At 42.3% G+C, this 19,584-nt stretch overlaps 1 protein-coding gene across 4 annotated transcripts in view; it reads right to left on the bottom strand.

Annotated features, from left to right (window-relative positions):
- Window positions 1-19,584, bottom strand: part of NPW (neuropeptide W) — a 34,602-nt gene that overhangs the window by 6,599 nt on the left and 8,419 nt on the right. For 2 of the 4 annotated variants that reach the window (XR_011849283.1, XR_011849285.1), the window contains exons 2-3: window positions 18,190-18,309; window positions 3,250-3,385 (exon numbers count right to left, since the gene is read on the bottom strand). The gene's annotated coding sequence lies outside the window, so the exon portion shown is untranslated. Of the gene's footprint in view, window positions 1-3,249; window positions 3,386-9,574; window positions 9,685-18,189; window positions 18,310-19,275; window positions 19,561-19,584 lie in introns of those variants that run through there. The other 2 variants (XR_011849284.1, XR_011849286.1) reach the window with 2 other exon arrangements.

Raw genomic sequence — 19,584 nt, 5'->3', positions numbered from 1 at the left:
TGTCCTTGTTCTGTACCCCAAGTGTCAATGTGTCACTGTCCTGTCCCCCCCAAGTGTCAATGTGTCACTGTCTTGCACTACAAGTGCCAATGTCTCCTGTCCCCCAAGTGTCATTCTTTCCTTGTCCTGTACCCCCAGTGTGTCACTGTCCTGTCCCCCAAGTGGCAGCGTGTCCCTGTCCTGTCCAATATTTCTATCACATGCCCTCGGTGATCACAGACCCCTGTATAGGATTTCGCTGGTGGTATTGCAGACTCCCATACGATGTAGCAGAGGGCACAGTGCGCAGCTGATTGTTCCGCTAGACAATAGCTCAGGATAATGAGACGTCTGATTTGTAATTCCTTCTATTGTGGTGTCGTTGGTTCACAATCTGAACAACAAGTAGAAAACCTCATTATCCAGGAAACAAATAGGTCTGCGCATCGCTCTCCAAATAAAAGAAATTATCCGCGAATGTTAAACTTTACAGCAAGATAAAAGACGGCAAATATCGGCAATAAAACCCGTGTAATTACTCATGGTAATGGAGCTGGATTGTGCGAAATGTCAGCGGCATAATACAGGATCATTTACCATCCACCTCACAAACATCTGAGAGAAAGAAAACTATTATTGTGCCGAGATGTACAGGCGCAGCAGGGTCAGCTGCCAAACTTCTGCAACTTTCTAATAAACTTTGTGGTCAATCGACTACCAATGACTTATCATTAGTACTATAAGATTCTCAGAATATCAGGGAAAGGTCCCAACTGTAAAGTAATGCGCTAACAGGAGACTAAATCCCTTTAAGTAAAAGATGTATCAGAATTCTGCGGTGATCACACATTTGCTCTTCTAGTTATAATGCATCAAACTGGAGAACCCTCTGACAACTACTATGGGCAGGATGCAACCCAATGGCATCTCACTGCTCTAATACCCAAAAATCAGTTCTAAACTACACCAGAACATTGTAATCTTGTGTAAAATTCCTCTGCAGCGCCATCTCTGGAGATATGAAGTATTACACTGCTTTCATGGGCTGTCTATACATTGCAAGGACATGTCAAGTCCTCTAGACCCCGAGACACTGATCACCCTGTGCGCTTTCCTTCTCACTTCTCTAAAACAGATGAAATTTATTGTAACTATACGTTAGACATTTACATTGATATGGATGGTCCTTTTAAGTTCTCCACATGGAGGGGGGGTCTGGCTTACAGCTATGTTTTATATTACAATAAATGTAATTAATCTTAGGCCTCCGCAGAGAACAATTTTAATGGTAAATGAAAGAAAATATGACAAAGATGTAATTTTTAATTAATAAAAGCTAATATAGAGGCGGCTGTAATATTGGTCATTTCATGAGTAATTGGATGAAATATGGAAATGATTAGAAATTTCTTCATTTTCCGGAATTGTTTTCTAGGTTGCCTATAAATCATCATTTGTTCTACTGGGGTAAAAAGATCAGATTTTTTGCTGCTTTTTATCAATAAACACCATGAGGTAGGGAGTTTATGGCATAAAATATACGTTAAAAGTCACAGGTATTGGAAAATAATTGAAACTCCTCTTCATACCCTTAGGGTGATGCCACACATGGCGTTTTTAGTCCGTTTTTAAATATGCGTTATCAGTCCGTTTAAAAACGCGTGCGTTTTATGAAAATGGAACGGTTTTTGACTGTTTTCCCCAATTATCTTAATAAATAAACAGGTTGTAAGCAGCCAAATGCATGGTAATCGGCCAAAAAACGGATGAGTTTTTAAACGGACAGAAAACGCATATTTAAAAACTAACCAAAAACGCCATGTGTGGCATCACCCTTAGGGCGCAATCACACCAACAGCTGAGGAGAGGTGATTTGCCCAATCACATTACTGTTTACATTTGTTAACACATATGTTAACAAAATTAATGTGTTCAAATGTTAAGGGTGCAGTCACACGTCGCGTCTAAAACAACGCAAGACACCTGGGGGCATAGTTATGTGGGCCTCTGCGCCACGTCAGTTTATTGTCCACAATCCGCGATTATTTTCCACAATCCGCCACTTTCACCCCCTAGTTCTGGTTGCGTTTGCATAAAAACGCATACGTGATTGTGCCGCAGCCAGCCCCTTTACCCTACTGTTGCATTTGTAAACTAGCGGTACATGTGACCGCACCCTAAAAAAGGTCCAAGAACGGTCCAAGAATGCACTGTGTCACTATTAGGCCGGCGCCACACGTAGCGCTTTGTCTGCGCTTGCAAACGCAAACAAAGTCGCGCCCACCGGGGTGGGCCTCGGCGTTTACTTGGCGTGACTTTGTCTGCGTTTGCAAGCGCAGACAAAGCGCTATGTGTGGCGCCAGCCTTAGCGTCTAAGAGCAGACCTGTTCTAATTGCACATGGCGACCAATCAGAGCTCAGCTTTCATTTCCCCACAGCTGTTCTGAAAATTAAAGCTGAGCTCTGATTGGTTTTCATGGGAAACTAGAACAGTTTTACCTCCGACACTTCTGATAAATCTCCCAAAATATGTGGGTGTGTCAAGGGAAGACATTTCAGGAGGGGGCAGGACTTCTGCAGCAGGCGGTTTTATTATAATGTGCGTCACCTGAGGTAAGTTACAGTTTACCTGATTTCAGTTTATGACAGAGACCCGCCTAATGTTATTCACTATTGTATAGACCTACATATAGTATCCAAATAATATCACATGCCAAATAATCATTCAGTGCACAAATAAATCTGTAATACTGTCTAAACACAGTGGTGGAGATTTATCATCAAGTTTCTGAGGTAAAACTTCTAGTTACCAATGGAAACCAATCAGAGCTCAGCTTACCTTTTATAAATAGCTGTGGGAAAATGAAAGCTGAGCTCTGATTGGTTGCCATGGGTAACTAGAACAGTTCTGCTCTAAGAGACATGATAAATCTCCATAAATATCTGAATAATACCGCCACATGTCTAGTGTCACCATATGCAGATTCCCCGGGATCGGTTTGTGTATATCAGGTTGAGACCCGTCATGTAGCCGAGTTATTCTTGTATCAGGTGTAGTGCTCGGGTACGTGGGTAAGTGTTTGTTCACATGATAGTACACAATTGGGGTGAGTCAGACAATGTCAGATTGAGCTTCCAAGAATTCCATATATTTTTGGAGCAGTGGGAACCCTTTAGGTGCCGGACACATAGGGAGTTTATACCTCCTTCCATATGTTACGGCTCTCCCCGCTCCATCTAGGGGTTAATGTGATTATTCAATGTTCTTACTATTATGGTGAAGGTGATATGATGGCGGCTCCTGGTAAAGTGCACTCTCACAGCGTGACTCCTGCCATCCGCTGCATCCCAGCGATACGCCCCCACCTGATGGAGCCATTTCACACCCCATAATACGACAAGAGATCTGCAGAGAGGAGACAAGATGTAATACACAGAACTTATTTGTACATAGTGTCCTATCATCATCAAGACCCTCAACAATCAGTGCAGAGTGTCTAAAAGGAGGGTCTCACACTCTGGAGGACCCGGCGTATCCATGTCCTATGTAGATTCTGTAGTAAGAATGTAGTTCTTCATTCCACCTGTGGAGGTGCTGTAGGGAAATAAGACACCTGCTCCCACATCTTACGACATACTAAGGACAAATGCTGCGATAAGATAATTATCACAAGTAACTTCTCAGAAAAAAGGGTTTGTCCTAAGGGTGAAGACACACATGGCCTTTTTGCGCCGTTTTACTAAGTGCGTTTTCAGATCGTTAAAAACGCATGCGTTAAAAAACGCATGCGTTTTTTGAAAACGCATCAGTTTTTGTCGTTTTTTCCGAAATTGCGCAATGAAAAACGGGCAAAAACGCATGCGTTTTTAAAAAACGGATGCGTTTTTTAACACACGCATTTTTAACGATCTGAAAACGCACTTAGTACAAACGGCCCAAAAACGCCATGTGTGTCTTCACCCTAAGTGACAAAAAACCCTTAGGGTGGTGACACACGTGGCGTTTTGTACCCGTTTTTAAGCAGTCCGTTAAAAAACGCATGCATTTTAAAAACACATGCAATTTTGAAAACGCATGTATTTTTGAAAATGCATTTTTTTTAAAACGCCTCCGTTTTTGACCATTTTTCCCAATTGTCTTAATTAAGATAATTGGAAAACGGACAAAAACGATTAAAAAAACGGATGTTTTTAAAAACCACATGCGTTTTTTAACGGACTGTTTAGAAATGGCCTAAAAATGGGTTCAAAACGTTAACGTGCGCCACCACTCTCAGGGTGCGGTCACATGTAGCACACCATTTACAATCGCATGCGTTTCAATGGAAACGTTAATAAGACCGAGCCGGGGCACGCCCTCCTGCACTAGGAAAAAAAGCAATTCTTATTTAAGTAGTTGGAATAAAAAGTATTTTTCCTCATCTAAGGTATTTATGACATATCAATGAAATATACAGGGATAATACACACAGTAATGTCACAGTACAGGGATAATGCACACAGTAATGTCACAGTACAGGGGATAATGCACACAGTGATGTCACAGTACAGGGGATAATACACACAGTAATGTCACAGTACAGGGGATAATGCACACAGTGATGTCACAGTACAGGGATAATACACACAGTAATGTCACAGTACAGGGATAATGCACACAGTAATGTCACAGTACAGGGATAATGCACACAGTAATGTCACAGTACAGGGATAATACACACAGTAATGTCACAGTACAGGGATAATGCACACAGTGATGTCACAGTACAGGGATAATACACACAGTGATGTCACAGTGCAGGGATACTACACACAGTGATGTCACAGTACAGGGGTAATACACACAGTGATGTCACAGTACAGGGATAATACACACAAAGTGATGTCACAGTACAGAGATAATACACACACAGTGATGTCACAGTACAGAGATAATACACACACACAGTGATGTCACAGTACAGGGATAATACACACAGTGATGTCACAGTACAGGGGATATTACACACAGTGATGTCACAGTACAGGGGATAATACACACAGTGATGTCACAGTACAGGGATAATGCACACAGTGATGTCACAGTACAAGGATCATACACAAAGTGATGTCACAGTACAGAGATAATACACACAGTAATGTCACAGTACAGGGATAATACACACAGTTATGTCACAGTACAGGGGATAATACACACAGTGATGTCACAGTACAGGATAATACACACAGTGATGTCACAGTACAGGGATAATACACACAGTGATGTCACAGTACAGGGGATAATACACAGAGATAATACACACACAGTGATGTCACAGTACAGAGATAATACACACACAGTGATGTCACAGTACAGAGATAATACACACATAGTGATGTCACAGTACAGAGGATAATACACACAGTGATGTCACAGTACAGGGGATAATACACACAATGATGTCACAGTACAGTGATAATACACACAGTGATGTCACAGTACAGAGATAATACACACAGTGATGTCACAGTACAGGATAATACACACAGTGATGTCACAGTACAGGGATAATACACACAGTGATGTCACAGTACAGGATAATACACACAGTGATGTCACAGTACAGAGATAATACACACAGTGGTGTCACAGTACAGGGGATAATACACACAGTGATGTCACAGTACAGTGATAATACACACAGCGATGTCACAGTACAGAGAAAATACACACAGTGATGTCACAGTACAGGGATAATACACACAGTGATGTCACAGTACAGGGATAATACACACAGTGATGTCACAGTACAGGGGATAATACACACAAAGATGTCACAGTACAGTGATAATACACACAGTGATGTCACAGTACAGGATAATACACACAGTGATGTCACAGTACAGGGGATAATACACACAGTGATGTCACAGTACAGGGATAATGCACACAGTGATGTCACAGTACAGAGATAATACACACACACAGTGATGTCACAGTACAGGGATAATACACACAGTGATGTCACAGTACAGGGGATAATACACACAGTAATGTCACAGTACAGGGATAATACACACAGCGATGTCACAGTACAGGGGATAACACACACAGTGATGTCACAGTACAGGGATAATACACACAGTGATGTCACAGTACAGGGATAATACACACACAGTGATGTCACAGTACAGAGATAATACACACAGTGATGTCACAGTACAGGGATAATACACACACAGTGATGTCACAGTACAGAGATAATACACACCGTGATGTCACAGTACAGGGATAATACACACACAGTGATGTCACAGTACAGAGATAATACACACACAGTGATGTCACAGTACAGAGATAATACACACACAGTGATGTCACAGTACAGGAATAATACACAGTGATGTCACAGTACAGGGGATAATACACAGAGATAATACACACAGTGATGTCACAGTACAGGGGATATTGCACACAGTGATGTCACAGTACAGGGATAATACACGCAGTAATGTCACAGTACAGGGATAATACACACAGTGATGTCACAGTACAGGGATAATACACACAGTGATGTCACAGTACTGGAATAATACACACAGTGATATCACAGTACAGGATAATACACACAGTGATGTCACAGTACAGTGATAATACACACAGCGATGTCACAGTACAGAGAAAATACACACACAGTGATGTCACAGTACAGGGATAATACACACAAATATGTCACAGTACAGTGATAATACACACAGGGATGTCACAGTACAGGGATAATACACACAGTGATGTCACAGTACAGGATAATACACACAGTGATGTCACAGTACAGGGGATAATACACACAGTGATGTCACAGTACAGGGGATAATACACACAGGGATGTCACAGTACAGGGATAATACACACAGTGATGTCACAGTACAGGATAATACACACAGTGATGTCACAGTACAGGGGATAATACACACAGTGATGTCACAGTACAGGGATAATGCACACAGTGATGTCACAGTACAGGGGATAATACACACAGTGATGTCACAGTACAGGGATAATGCACACAGTGATGTCACAGTACAGAGATAATACACACACACAGTGATGTCACAGTACAGGGATAATACACACAGTGATGTCACATTACAGAGATAATACACACATTGATGTCACAGTACAGGGATAATACACACAGCGATGTCACAGTACAGGGATAATACACACAGTGCTGTCACAGTACAGGGATAATACACACAGTGATGTCACAGTACAGGGATAATACACACAGGGATGTCACAGTACAGGGATAATACACACAGTGATGTCACAGTGCAGAGATAATACACACAGTGATGTCACAGTACAGAGATAATACACACAGTGATGTCACAGTACAGGGATAATACACACAGTGATGTCACAGTACAGGGATAATACACACACAGTGATGTCACAGTACAAAGATAATACACACAGTGATGTCACAGTACAGGGATAATACACACACAGTGATGTCACAGTACAGGGATAATACACACAGTGATGTCACAGTACTGGAATAATACACACAGTGATATCACAGTACAGGATAATACACACAGTGATGTCACAGTACAGAGATAATACACACAGTGGTGTCACAGTACAGGGATAATACACACAGCAATGTCACAGTACAGGGATAATACACACAGTGATGTCACAGTACAGGGGATAATACACACAGTGATGTCACAGTACAGAGAAAATACACACACAGTGATGTCACAGTACAGGGATAATACACACAAATATGTCACAGTACAGTGATAATACACACAGTGATGTCACAGTACAGGATAATACACACAGTGATGTCACAGTACAGGGGATAATACACACAGTGATGTCACAGTACAGGGATAATACATTCAAATATGGTCACAAATGACATAATACAAGTAGGGTGTATGACTGCAGACCAATGCCCTATCACTTGTTTAGTGCACATTGGGGCTCATTTACTAAGGTTCGCGCGCTGCACTTTTGACAGACTGTGCACAGTTTTTGTGGTAAATACAGGTATGTAAGTGTGTGCGCTGGAATTTTGGCGCACACAAATTAGGGGGCGTGCCGTAGGACGATCCGAATGATTCGGAATGAGCGCCGAATTTAACTTTCAAATTGTGTCGCAAGATCAAGCACTTAGATGCAGCACTAAAAACATGGTGAACTCTGTCGGACCTGAGCGGGGAAGCGACACATGCCGGATATCGGGCCCACGGTCTCAGTGAATCGCGGCAGATGTGCGTTATACACGGACAGCAGACTTTCTTTGAACTCCAGCGGCCGGGTAAGTAAATGTGCCACATTGAATTACTCACAGATCCTGCCCCCTGGTGGAAAGGTTTAGTTTTTAATTTCTTGCTACAGTAACAATAATCTCCTTGTTGCATATGTAGCAGATATAATGTGTCTCTCTTTTGAGAAAATGTGAGCAATTTCTCCCAAGTATTTACCCCTTCAAGTGCTCTTCACATGTAAGTGTGTTAGTCAGCGGCGGTGGCATCTGTGGGGATAATGCGGTGGTCTAAGGAGGACCCTCCAGATCCAGATAATAGACTGGAGAAGATGTGTGGAGTGGAGCCCTCCATATATACATGATGTAAGACGTACATGTCATGGATAAACATAGAATTGTATGTGATATAAATAACCTCATGTGTCTGGGGGAAGCCGTGAGACTACAACTCCCAGCATGCCCTGACACTGTAGCTGGGTAGTCACAACCTAATGTGAACGGGACATTGGGCAACTTGTTGTGAACATTCCCATGAGAGCCAAAAGTTCTCGCATCTGAGTTTTTGTTACAATTTATTAAGCGTATTCACTCAAATACATCATAATAATTATTTCACATAAATGAAAGTGTAAAAAGGAGGCAACTGTAACAAAACCTCAGCAGTGAGATGTAATAGGGTAAAAAAAAAAATATCTGAGTGCCAAATGACTCAACATATGATGGAAAAGGCATAAACAAGTATAGAAAATGTCTCCACATACATCGTCATTGAGCGAAAGGGCAGAATATTTGATCATAGGGTAAGAAGATCTATTGCACCATTTTGAGGTGTCACTAATGATTACGCGGGAGGTATCGTCAGACATGTTCATAACTCTCCGGCTCTGTAATACTTCCGTCCATGGCAGCGATAATCTGTTCTCTTTTATCGAGTGATGAGTCCCCACATCATAGAATCTATAGGACGGGTGCCTAGAGCTCAGCGTCAAGAGGCTGCAGCAAAGCCATGACATGAATAGAACAAAAGTGTTGAACCTGCACGATCCAAGGGGTCGCGAATCTAATGACACTTGTTGGGAATTTGACTACTGGCACCCCCAGCATTAACAAAAACTGGGACACATTCCCGACCTGCGCTCCATTAACTTATAGTTGACCTCCAGGAGAATAGAGAAGTGAATGGAGCTCAGGTGCGGTATGTGCAGCCGTTTGCCCATTATCCATGGGGAGTCCCAGCAGTTTCCCCCTCAGTATTCAGAGGCTTTCCCTATGGGCTCCTCAAAGGTGAAATGCAAAAAAAATATTAGCTTCTTTTATGCACTCTCCCCAACCTCCAGCAGCTTTAGGGTTAAGGTCGTCTCATCATCGCCACCTGTGGGCCGGACATGGAGTCTCTTCATTCCACCTGTGTCATCTCATCCGCTACTTCACATCAGTCTCTGTAGGGGAAGAGTGCGTCAGCCGTGTCTTCCTGAACATTCTCTTAACCCCTTCATGGCTGGTCAGGATAGGTTTAGGGTGGTGGCACATGTGGCGTTTTGAACCCGTTTTTAAGCAGTCCATTTAAAAATGCATTTTAAAAACATTTTTTGAAAACGCATTCGTTTTTGGCCGTTTTTAATTTAGATAACTGGGAAACAGAACAAAAACGGATACATTAAAAAAAAACGCATGCGTTTGTAGTCTGCGTTTTGAAACACATGTGATTACGTGCACAAACAGCAGGGAGAGCAAGATCTGTGCGCGTTTACAAATACAAAGAGACACAGCTGAAATTAACGCACATCAAGAATTGCGGTTTTAAAAATGCAAGCAAAAATTTGAAAAACATATGCGTAAAAAAAACACACACATTTTCAATGCTTTCAAAAACGCCACGTGTGACTACTACTACTACTACTACCCTGAAATATAAATCCATATTTTACAGTCCTGCTTCTACTAACACTGATTTTAAACATTGCTATATAATGGTCATTTGCAAATTCAGCATCAAATTACTATATAACGCATCCGTTTTTTTTTACGGACCGCTTATAAACAGCCCAAAAACGGGTTCAAAACTCCACGTGTGCAGCCGGCCTTATGGTAATTTTGTGCTTTGTCGCCCTCAGAAGAAGTTGCATAATCTTCTTTTATTGTGCGAAATACGACAAATTATCAAAAGTCAAATTCTATTTCTGACTGTGTCGGCTCCATTGTCCCTAAATCTGCCTTTCGGGGGCCATTAATCCCCCGACTGAGTGTTCGTGCGCCATTAGTTCTGCCGGACCTCAGCTCATTTCATGGTAATTGCACTTTGTGATGGGCGATGCGCTAATTCTGACATGAAATCCCATTTTACATAAGTCTTCGTTCTAAGTAGGGGGAAGGGCGATGTGGTGAAGTAATTACCTACAGCATCCTTCGTCACTCCTGATTAATTTGTCCTCTCCGGTGTATTTTCCTGCACGCCTCCGCTCCATGCTACATAATTGTGTAACTCAGAGGACAAAACACATCACTCACTCTATGTAAAGCGCCATTATCACCCCCCCCCCCCCCCCGCAATCTATATAGCACTGCTGAAAATGGCTGCAGCTATCCATGTCTTTTCGGCATTGACACAATTTACGGTTAAGACAAAGAGATCACCCTTAATTCTCACAATGACCCCCCACAGTTATAAAAAAAAGTAATAAAGGGGATACTCTGTTAAGGACCCTGATGTATTGGACACACTGTTATGCTGCATTTTACCTGCAGGGGCAGTGTAGGGAAACAGAACACTTGAGCCCCTTCTACACTGGCGTTTTTCACGCGCGAGTTCTGCGCGTGCATTTGATGCGCAGAACTCGCATTGCACTCTGTCCCATTGTATTCAATGGGTCTTTCTCCATTAGCGTTGTTTTTAACGCGCGTGCTTGCGTTCGTTTACACGCGCGTCAAAATCGCAGCATGCTCTATTTTTGTGGGTCACGCGCGTTTTTCACGCCCCATTCAAGTCTATGGAGATGCATCAAGAACGCATTGCACTCGCAATCATTGCAAGTGCAATGCGAGTGCAATGCGTTTTAAACGTAAGGGTTGCTAGGTGACCAGAATAACATTATTTCCCCTGCTCGCGATCGAGCATTTAATTAAAAAAACACAATGAAGAACAGTGAAGAATAGAATAAAAACATTGTACACAGTGAACACAGGATCATTTAAGATAAAAACACAGTGCAGAACACAGTGCAGAATAGATTACAGATGTTCGGCACATCTGCTTACTTGTCGGGAGATACGCGCGGAACGGCGCGAACAAAATAGCATGTGAAGAACACTATATATGTGTGTGAAGAAGACATTGCAGATGTTTAAATACATCTGCAATGTGTTCTTCACACATATATATTGTTCTTCACATGCTATTTTGTTCGCACCGTTCCGCGCGTATCTCCCGACAAGTAAGCAGATGTGCCGAACATCTGTAATCTATTCTGCACTGTGTTCTGCACTGTGTTTTTATCTTAAATGATCCTGTGGTCACTATGTTCACTGTGTTCACTGTGTACAATGATTTTATTCTATTCTTCACTGTTCTTCACATCTGCTAACTTGTCGGGAGATAATATACGCGCGGAACAGTGAAGAATAGATCGCAGATGTTTGCAATTTATCAGAAGACATTATTTTTCAATTAAATAACACATTTTAATCCCAAACCATGGTCCCTTTGAAAAATGCTCGAGTCTCCCATTGAATCGCGCGTGAAAAATGCGCCGAAAACGCGAAAAAACACTAACAACACGCGCGTGAAAAACGCAAAAACGCTAATTACTCCAAGTTAGGCCCCTTTCACACTTGCGTTTTTCACGCGCGTTTTCTGCGCGTGCTTTTGACGCGCAGAACTTGCATTGCACTCTGACCCATTGTAACCAATGGGTCTTTTCAGACTTGCATTATTTTTCACGCACACACGCGCATTTTTTTTAACGCGCGTTTAAATCTCGACATGCTCTACTTTTGCAAGTCACGCGCGTGAAAAACGCACCATACAAGTCTATGGAGACGCATCAAAAACGCATTGCACTCTGAGACACTTGCAAGTGCAATGCAAGTGCAATGCGTTTTTCACGCATCAATTGCCATAGAAAAGATAGAGCTCAGTCCTGAGTCCATTTCACGCGCATTTTCTGCGCGTGAAAAACGCATTGAAATTGCATTGAAAACGCGCGTGAAAAACTGAGACACTGAACAAACTCTGACTGAAAACTGATTGCACTCTGATGCAAAATGTGCGTTTTTCACTGACCAAACCCTGATCGCACCCGGATCAAACTCTGACATGAAATGCAACGCGAGTGTGGAAGGGGCCTAAAAATGGAACAAAAATGCAGCCAAAAACGTCAGTTTTTCACGCATTGCACCCTGACGTGAAACGCAACGCTAGTGTGGAAGAGGCCTTGCTACTATCTTTTCCTCTAGGTCACAATCGGAGTTTCCACTTTCCATATTGAAGACAGATGAGTAGTATGGGTTAAAAATATTGATACAACAAACACATCTATAGAAAAAGTCCGTATATAAACTGGACGTGGTCCATCCCCGGGCCCCCCTACAAATAATAATAATAATCTTTATTTATATGTAGAGCCATCAAATTCCATAGCACTTTACAGATTCTTGGGAACATATACAAATAAAACGACATTACAGAGTAACAGTCATGTGAACTAATACAGTTGGAACAGAAAGGAGACAGCGCCATTCTCTGTGTTGTGGTCAGAGCAGGTTACTGCAGATCATTCTTTTAATTGGTAGCTAAGCTGCAGTGACGTGGTCTAGCCACTAAACAGAGAACGGTGCTGTTTTCCTCCGTTTTCATTCTATGTGTATCAGATGCCGAGAACAGCATTGGATCATCAATTATATAATATCTATGACCTATTCTTAGGACATCCTTAGAATGGAAACCCCCTTTAAGGATTATTCCAGTTCCTGAACAGTGGCCCACGTTTACTAAGGCAGCGCGCCAGTTTGTTGTCTGACTTAACCCCTTATCACCAACACTAGTTTTCAGCTCAATGACCAGACTCGATTTTTCAAATCTGACATGTCTCACGATAATTGGTTATAACTTCGGAACACTTTAACATATCCGGGTGATTTTGAGAATGTTTTCTCGTGATACATTGTACTTCGTGTTAGTTATAAAATTTAAGTGATACGTTTTGCGATTCGTTCTGAAAAAAAGTGAAAATTTGGCAAAAGTTTGTAAAAATTCTTCATTTTCCAAGTTTGAAATGTTCTGCTTTCCAGATAGGAAGTAAAACTACCCAAAAAGCTTGATAAAAGCTTTATGCTTCCGGTCATTTTTCTAGGATGTTATGAGGTGCAGAACTTTAGGTGCGATTTTTCTCATTTGCATGAAAATTGCCAAAACTCACATTTGAGGGAAAACTCAGCTTCCAAGTGACTTTGTAAGGCCTAAATAATAGTAAAACCCCATAAATTACCCCACTATAGAAACTTCACCCCTCAACGTATGTAAAACAACTTCTATTAAGTCCATTAACCCTTTAAGTGTTTCACATGGGTTAAAACAATATGGACCTGCGATTTAGAAACTATGGAATTTTTTTGGAAAATACATTCATTTAGGCCAAACTGACAGTTTCAGAATAAATTAAATGATGAAACGCACTGCAACGTTTGATGCCCAATTCCTCCCGAGTGTACTGATACCCCATATGTGGTGGTAAACTTCTGTACGAGCGCACGGCCAAGTATAGAATGAATGGAGGCGCCATTCACAGCAGATTTGTATTGTCACATTGTACGACCTATACATTTTTATTTTTTTTGGTAATGCAAACATATGAGGCTTATTTTTTACGGAATGAGATACAATGTATAGATAATTCATTTAGGGGGGTCTATAGCTTATTCATGAGATTTTATTAACTATTTCAAGGGGGACACAAACAAAATCATCAATTTTTATTTTGGATTTTTAGCATTTTTTTTCCCCCCGCTCACCGTAACGTAAAAATAATATTTTATCTTTATTCTCTGGTTCACTACGCGCATGCTCAGTTACTTACAGCCGGGTCCTGCCAGGAAGGCAGGACCCGGCGAGAAGAGGAGCCGACAGCCTCGGGTCACTCGTCGGGACCCGGGGCAGCGGCAGGAGGGATCGGATCCCCCGGTAAGCACACCGGGGGGGTCCGATCCACGAAGGACACACTTGCACGCCGCGGTCATGCTTGACCGCGGCGTGTAAGGGGTTAAACACCCGGGATCGGAGTTTTTCCGATCCCGGGTGTTAGTGCCTGGTCTGGGTTGTGATATCACAGCCCGACACCGGCACTATACTGACCCGATGTCCCGAAATCTTCTTCTGACGCGGCGCCGTAGAAAGGCGTCGCGTCAGAAGAAGTACCCTTAATGACCGACGTAGATTCCCGATAGGGCGGTCATTAAGGGGTTAAAAAGCTCCACTATTCTTCATGCCACACAAATTTCTACACTGAGGGGGCGATCCAGTGCTCTGTCAGACCAGGTGCTAAATTTAATATGCAAAGTCAGACAGAAGTGTGTCGCACAGCCCATATTAAAGGTGCACCAAAAATAAAAGTGGCGCACTCCATCTTGCTACAGGGGAAGCAGATGCATGAAGAACGTGTCCCATAATTCCTGAATCTGGCGCCCCCTGCATACTACACAGGCAACTACACATAGTACACACTGCACTGTTGTTAGTAAATGTGCGCTATTGTGCAGTGCACTCTAGAAGCTTTCCAGACCTACCTTCCCTGTTTTCCAGCGATCTGTCATTTACAGACAAATTCAGTTTAAATCTTCATGCAAATGAGCCCCTCTGTGCACCCAGAGCAGGGCTATGTCTGCTGAGGCCCCTTACACACTTGCGTTTTTCACATGCGTGTTCTGCGCATGCTCTTAACGTGCAGAACTTGCATTGCACTCTGACCCATTGTAATCAACAGGCTTGCATTTTTTTTTTTAATCACGCACACGTTTTTTTTTAACGCGCGTTTAAATCTCAGCATGCTCTACTTTTGCAAGTTACGCGCGTCGAAAACGCACCATACAAGTCTATGGAGACACATCAAAAATGCACTCTGACACCCGTGAAAGTGCAATGCGTTTTTCACACATCAATTGCCATAGAAAAGATAGAGTTCAGTCCCGAGTCCTTTTTGAAAAAGCATTGAAAACGTGCATTAAAAACGGAGACACTGAACAAACTCTGATTGAAAACTGATTGAACTCGTGATCTGCAATGCAAGTGTGAAAGACGCCTTAAGGAGTATTTCTGTCTTTCTTTCCCTTATTCTTATTGGGATGTCAATCACTATGTAAGCGGATGTGCAGAGTGCTGCTGGGCAGTGTAGAAAATCTGTGCGTCTGTAAGAACAGCCCCGCCTCCAGTGCACCGAGAAGATCATTTGTGTAAATATAAATATAGAATTCCTGTAAAATGACAGATTAATGAAAAACACAAAAAGTATGCCTGGAAACCTTATATATTTTGGGAATTGGTGGACTTTTCAGCAAATGATTCCAGTTTTCCAGAGATAGCAATATTAGGTCATTGTTAACACTGTGGCGGTGGACGGGGGCGAGACGTTACCCTCTGCTGACCCCATAAGCCCTGATCATAGAGGACACTGGAGGGATCCAGCACATGTGTCACATTCACCCCGAATGACAAATAGACGTCGTCCCAGAACAATGAACAATAGGAAAATATCACAATGAACGGCTCAATAAAGGCAATTTGTCACAGTGTTACCCTGTTAGATTAGTTATTAAAATTAATTGGTGTTTGTGTTATGCTTCTGCGTATCTTATGGTTTGTGTAGTTAAATGGGTTGTTGGGGTTTGACAATTAAAGGGTTCCCCTGACAATATGCCGGTTACTGGATGTCCTGCTGCTAAAACGCTCTCTAATTAGAAGTGGGTAGCGGACCTAATGGGGGACATTTACTTACAGTGTCGGTGTCTGCACTGGCTTTGTTACTGACCTGCTCTCGGTAAGAAGACACACATTTAATATTGTGTAGCTGTGCAGAGACATTTCTGGCGCCGAGACTATTTTCTGTCCCTGGGACAAAATCTGTCCCGAGCACCAGAAATGTGTCCAACAGTCCCTGCTAGACCAGTTTTCTTTTGGTCTACTTTCCGTCAGTTTACAGCGCCCAAAAAGGGCTGCGACACATAGTAATTGTGTCTGAGTCTCCACTCCGCCAAAGCCACGCCCCTTTTCGGAGAACAGTCGGAGCAGACGGAAAAAGGCATTTTTTCTGTCCCCGACAGCTAATAAATAGGTCGGAGAGCAGAACATGTGGTGAGAGCGCCACAAAACTGGCGGAAACGCCATAGTAAATGTCCCCCAATGTGTCACCCCCCAGGATTAGCTTTGGAATACAGGCAGTCCCCGGGTTACATACAAGATAGGGTCTGTAGGTTTGTTCTTAAGTTGAATTTGTATGTAAGTCGGAACTGTATATTTTATCATTGTAATCCCAGCCAGAACTTTTTTGGTCTCTGTGACAATTGGATTTTAAAAATGTTGGGTTGTCATAAGAATCAGGATTAACACTAAAGCTTCATTACAGACACCTTATAGCTGATTATTGTAGCCTAGGGCTAAAGTACAATAAATTACCAATATCCAGAGGCCCGTTTGTAACTAGGGGTCGTATGTAAGTCGAGTGTTCTTAAGTAGGGGACCGCCTGTACATGTCCGCCTGTCCATGTCTGAGCGACCTGGTTTATACACCTTTACAGAGTACAGAATTCTAGACTTGGTGCAGGGAGACCCCAGGTCACTACCTCTTGAAGTAGTCCTGTGTAGGAGACAGAAAACCCACTAGAAAGAGTGGGATTCATTTAAAAGAGTAGTCAAGTACAGGCCAAGGTCAGGGAAGGGTTCAGAGGTGATAATCAGGCGGTAGTTCAAGGCAGGTTGAAGTCAGACATAAGCTGATGTCAAAATAGGAGATCAGAAGTTCAAGGACTGTTAGTGAATTCAGGCAACAAGCCATGTGAGAAACAGTCAGCATGAAGGAAAGAGCATTCTGGGAACCTTTAAGCTCAAGCAACTACCTGTGGGGGACATGGTATTGGGGACAGGTGCTGGCCCTTTAAATATTAACTGAGAAGAGTGAATCTTATAGGCAGGAAAGGGATGCGCATGTCCTCTGCAATAAAAGGGCACTTCCAGACTGCCCCAGCGAACCAATCGGAAGTCGTGAGACAGAAACTGGAAGCTGAAATAGGTTAAGAACTCTGCCCTAAATCCCCTTTAATATAAAGTTTCAGACTAGATGTTCAGCATTTGAGGATGCCTCAGCATCCCATATATTCATACACAATACCAGGCATTACAGCTTATACATTTCAAGAGGATGAGTTGTAGTACCAGACAAAGCCTCAAACTAAAGTGGCGCTATTTCAAGATGTTCACATCTAAAGCCATCCCAAATTTATTGGGCAGGGTAACGATGTCTTCAATCCGGACTATTAAACAAGTCCAATCTCATAGAAATTGTGACACCAGAAATTTTAATTGGATTGTAGAAGCCGATGAGGCAGGAACGGCAGTCACCACAAATTGACATTTTCCAGTTGGTGACTTCCGGAGCGCCTTCACTAAGCTCCATTACTCCAGCGCCATCATAAATTCAGAGTCTACGCAAATAATCCCCTGATTCCCCCCTCCCCCCTGACTCATTACATTCCCAGTAACAGATTCATTTTCCAGTTAGTCCCACTTTACACATGACAGGGATTGTCAGTCTTGAGGATGACGCCGCAGCAGAACAATTATCCTAGAAGAACGATGTGTCAGGGTTTAGCAGAACATCTCACGTTGGAGCGAGCGCGTCGATGGCGGCAGCCTCGCGGGGTTAATTTGTACGGATGGCATTAGAAACCAACAATAAAGTCTTACTGTTAGACACGGGTGATGATCCATGATCCGGAGGGATTCCTTCAATGGATAATTCTCCTGATTAATGCAGATGTCCAGGAATATATTTCACTTGACGGATCATCTCCATATGTCATCCATCTATAGATAAACATCATCTCTGTTATTGTATTATTGTAGGGTTTTTTTAAATTTAAATGCCCTTAACGCTGGTCACTGGACCGTAAATTGAGGGCAATGAAACTTCACCAAAGATGGGTAGGTCTTGGGTTTAGGCTCTGACTGCTCCCCTGCAGTTCAAGCAACAAAAAAAGAATTAAAATTTTGTGTTGTCTTAAAATGCCACTTTGACTTTGTAATGTTGTGTAGTGTAATATTGGCTAAGAAGTTATCCAAGCACATAAATCAGTCCGAATGGGAAGGGTCATTTCAGCCGCTCCTACATTGGGCTCCAAGGCACCTACAACCATGCTTTGTGGTATCATTTTAAAGACGAGAAGCTCAGCAGCAGGATCACATCATGGTGCTGTAGGACTAGAGATCCACACAGTTGAAGTGATAGTTGGGAATGCAAGCTGCAAATACATACTATAGCACAGATCCTGGTACATGTGAAAGCTAAGATTCTCATCTTTAAAATTATACCGGAAGCAAGGTTAGATCCTGAGATAGTGGCATCTAAAGTGACTCATTTTAGGCAAAAAGGGACTCTTCTTAGCTGATTTGCATATGGCTTATGGAAGTAAACAGGTTTTTAACATTAGAGGGAATGTAAAAATAGGATGTTTCATACCCGGCTTGAGAATGTCGGTAGTTAAGTATAAATGCTATTAATCTCTTATATAAGGCTTGTGATTAAAGTGGTTTTTCAGGATTAGAAAATACTTGGCTTTTTACTTCCACTGTCCACTGCTATGGTGTGGTATTGTAGCTCAGTCCCATCCACTATGAAATTTAGTGTGGCAGTGCCCAAACATATTCAATATGGGTAAAATAAGCTTATTTGCTATCAGCGGTAGGGAGATAAATGTGTGCAGGAGAACTACAAACCCCAGTATGACCCAACATATGCCTTACCCTATGGACAAAATGTGATCAGCCACCTACCGCTATACTACAGTATTCTATATGGACTATAGTAAGCTCCGATGTAGTCAGATTTTCAACTTCATCTCTGAAGGGACATGCTGCCACCTACTGTTCACAATCGAAAACTGCAAATCTTCAACTACCATTGGATCTTCTACGACCGATATATCAGATTGTCATAATCTTACACTGACATCTCCTTTCCATACAATAAATTCAGCCCACATAGTACAACTATAAACTGTATCTGCTATAGTGTCCCCTATAATAGAGGCAATCGAGTATAACGTGCATATAGCGTGTTTACCAAAGAGCCCCCTATGGCAG

Source organism: Engystomops pustulosus, chromosome 8, assembly GCF_040894005.1.
Source record: "Engystomops pustulosus chromosome 8, aEngPut4.maternal, whole genome shotgun sequence".
Classification (NCBI taxonomy): Eukaryota; Metazoa; Chordata; class Amphibia; order Anura; family Leptodactylidae; genus Engystomops; species Engystomops pustulosus.
This window is presented reverse-complemented; position numbering and strand designations above follow the sequence as displayed.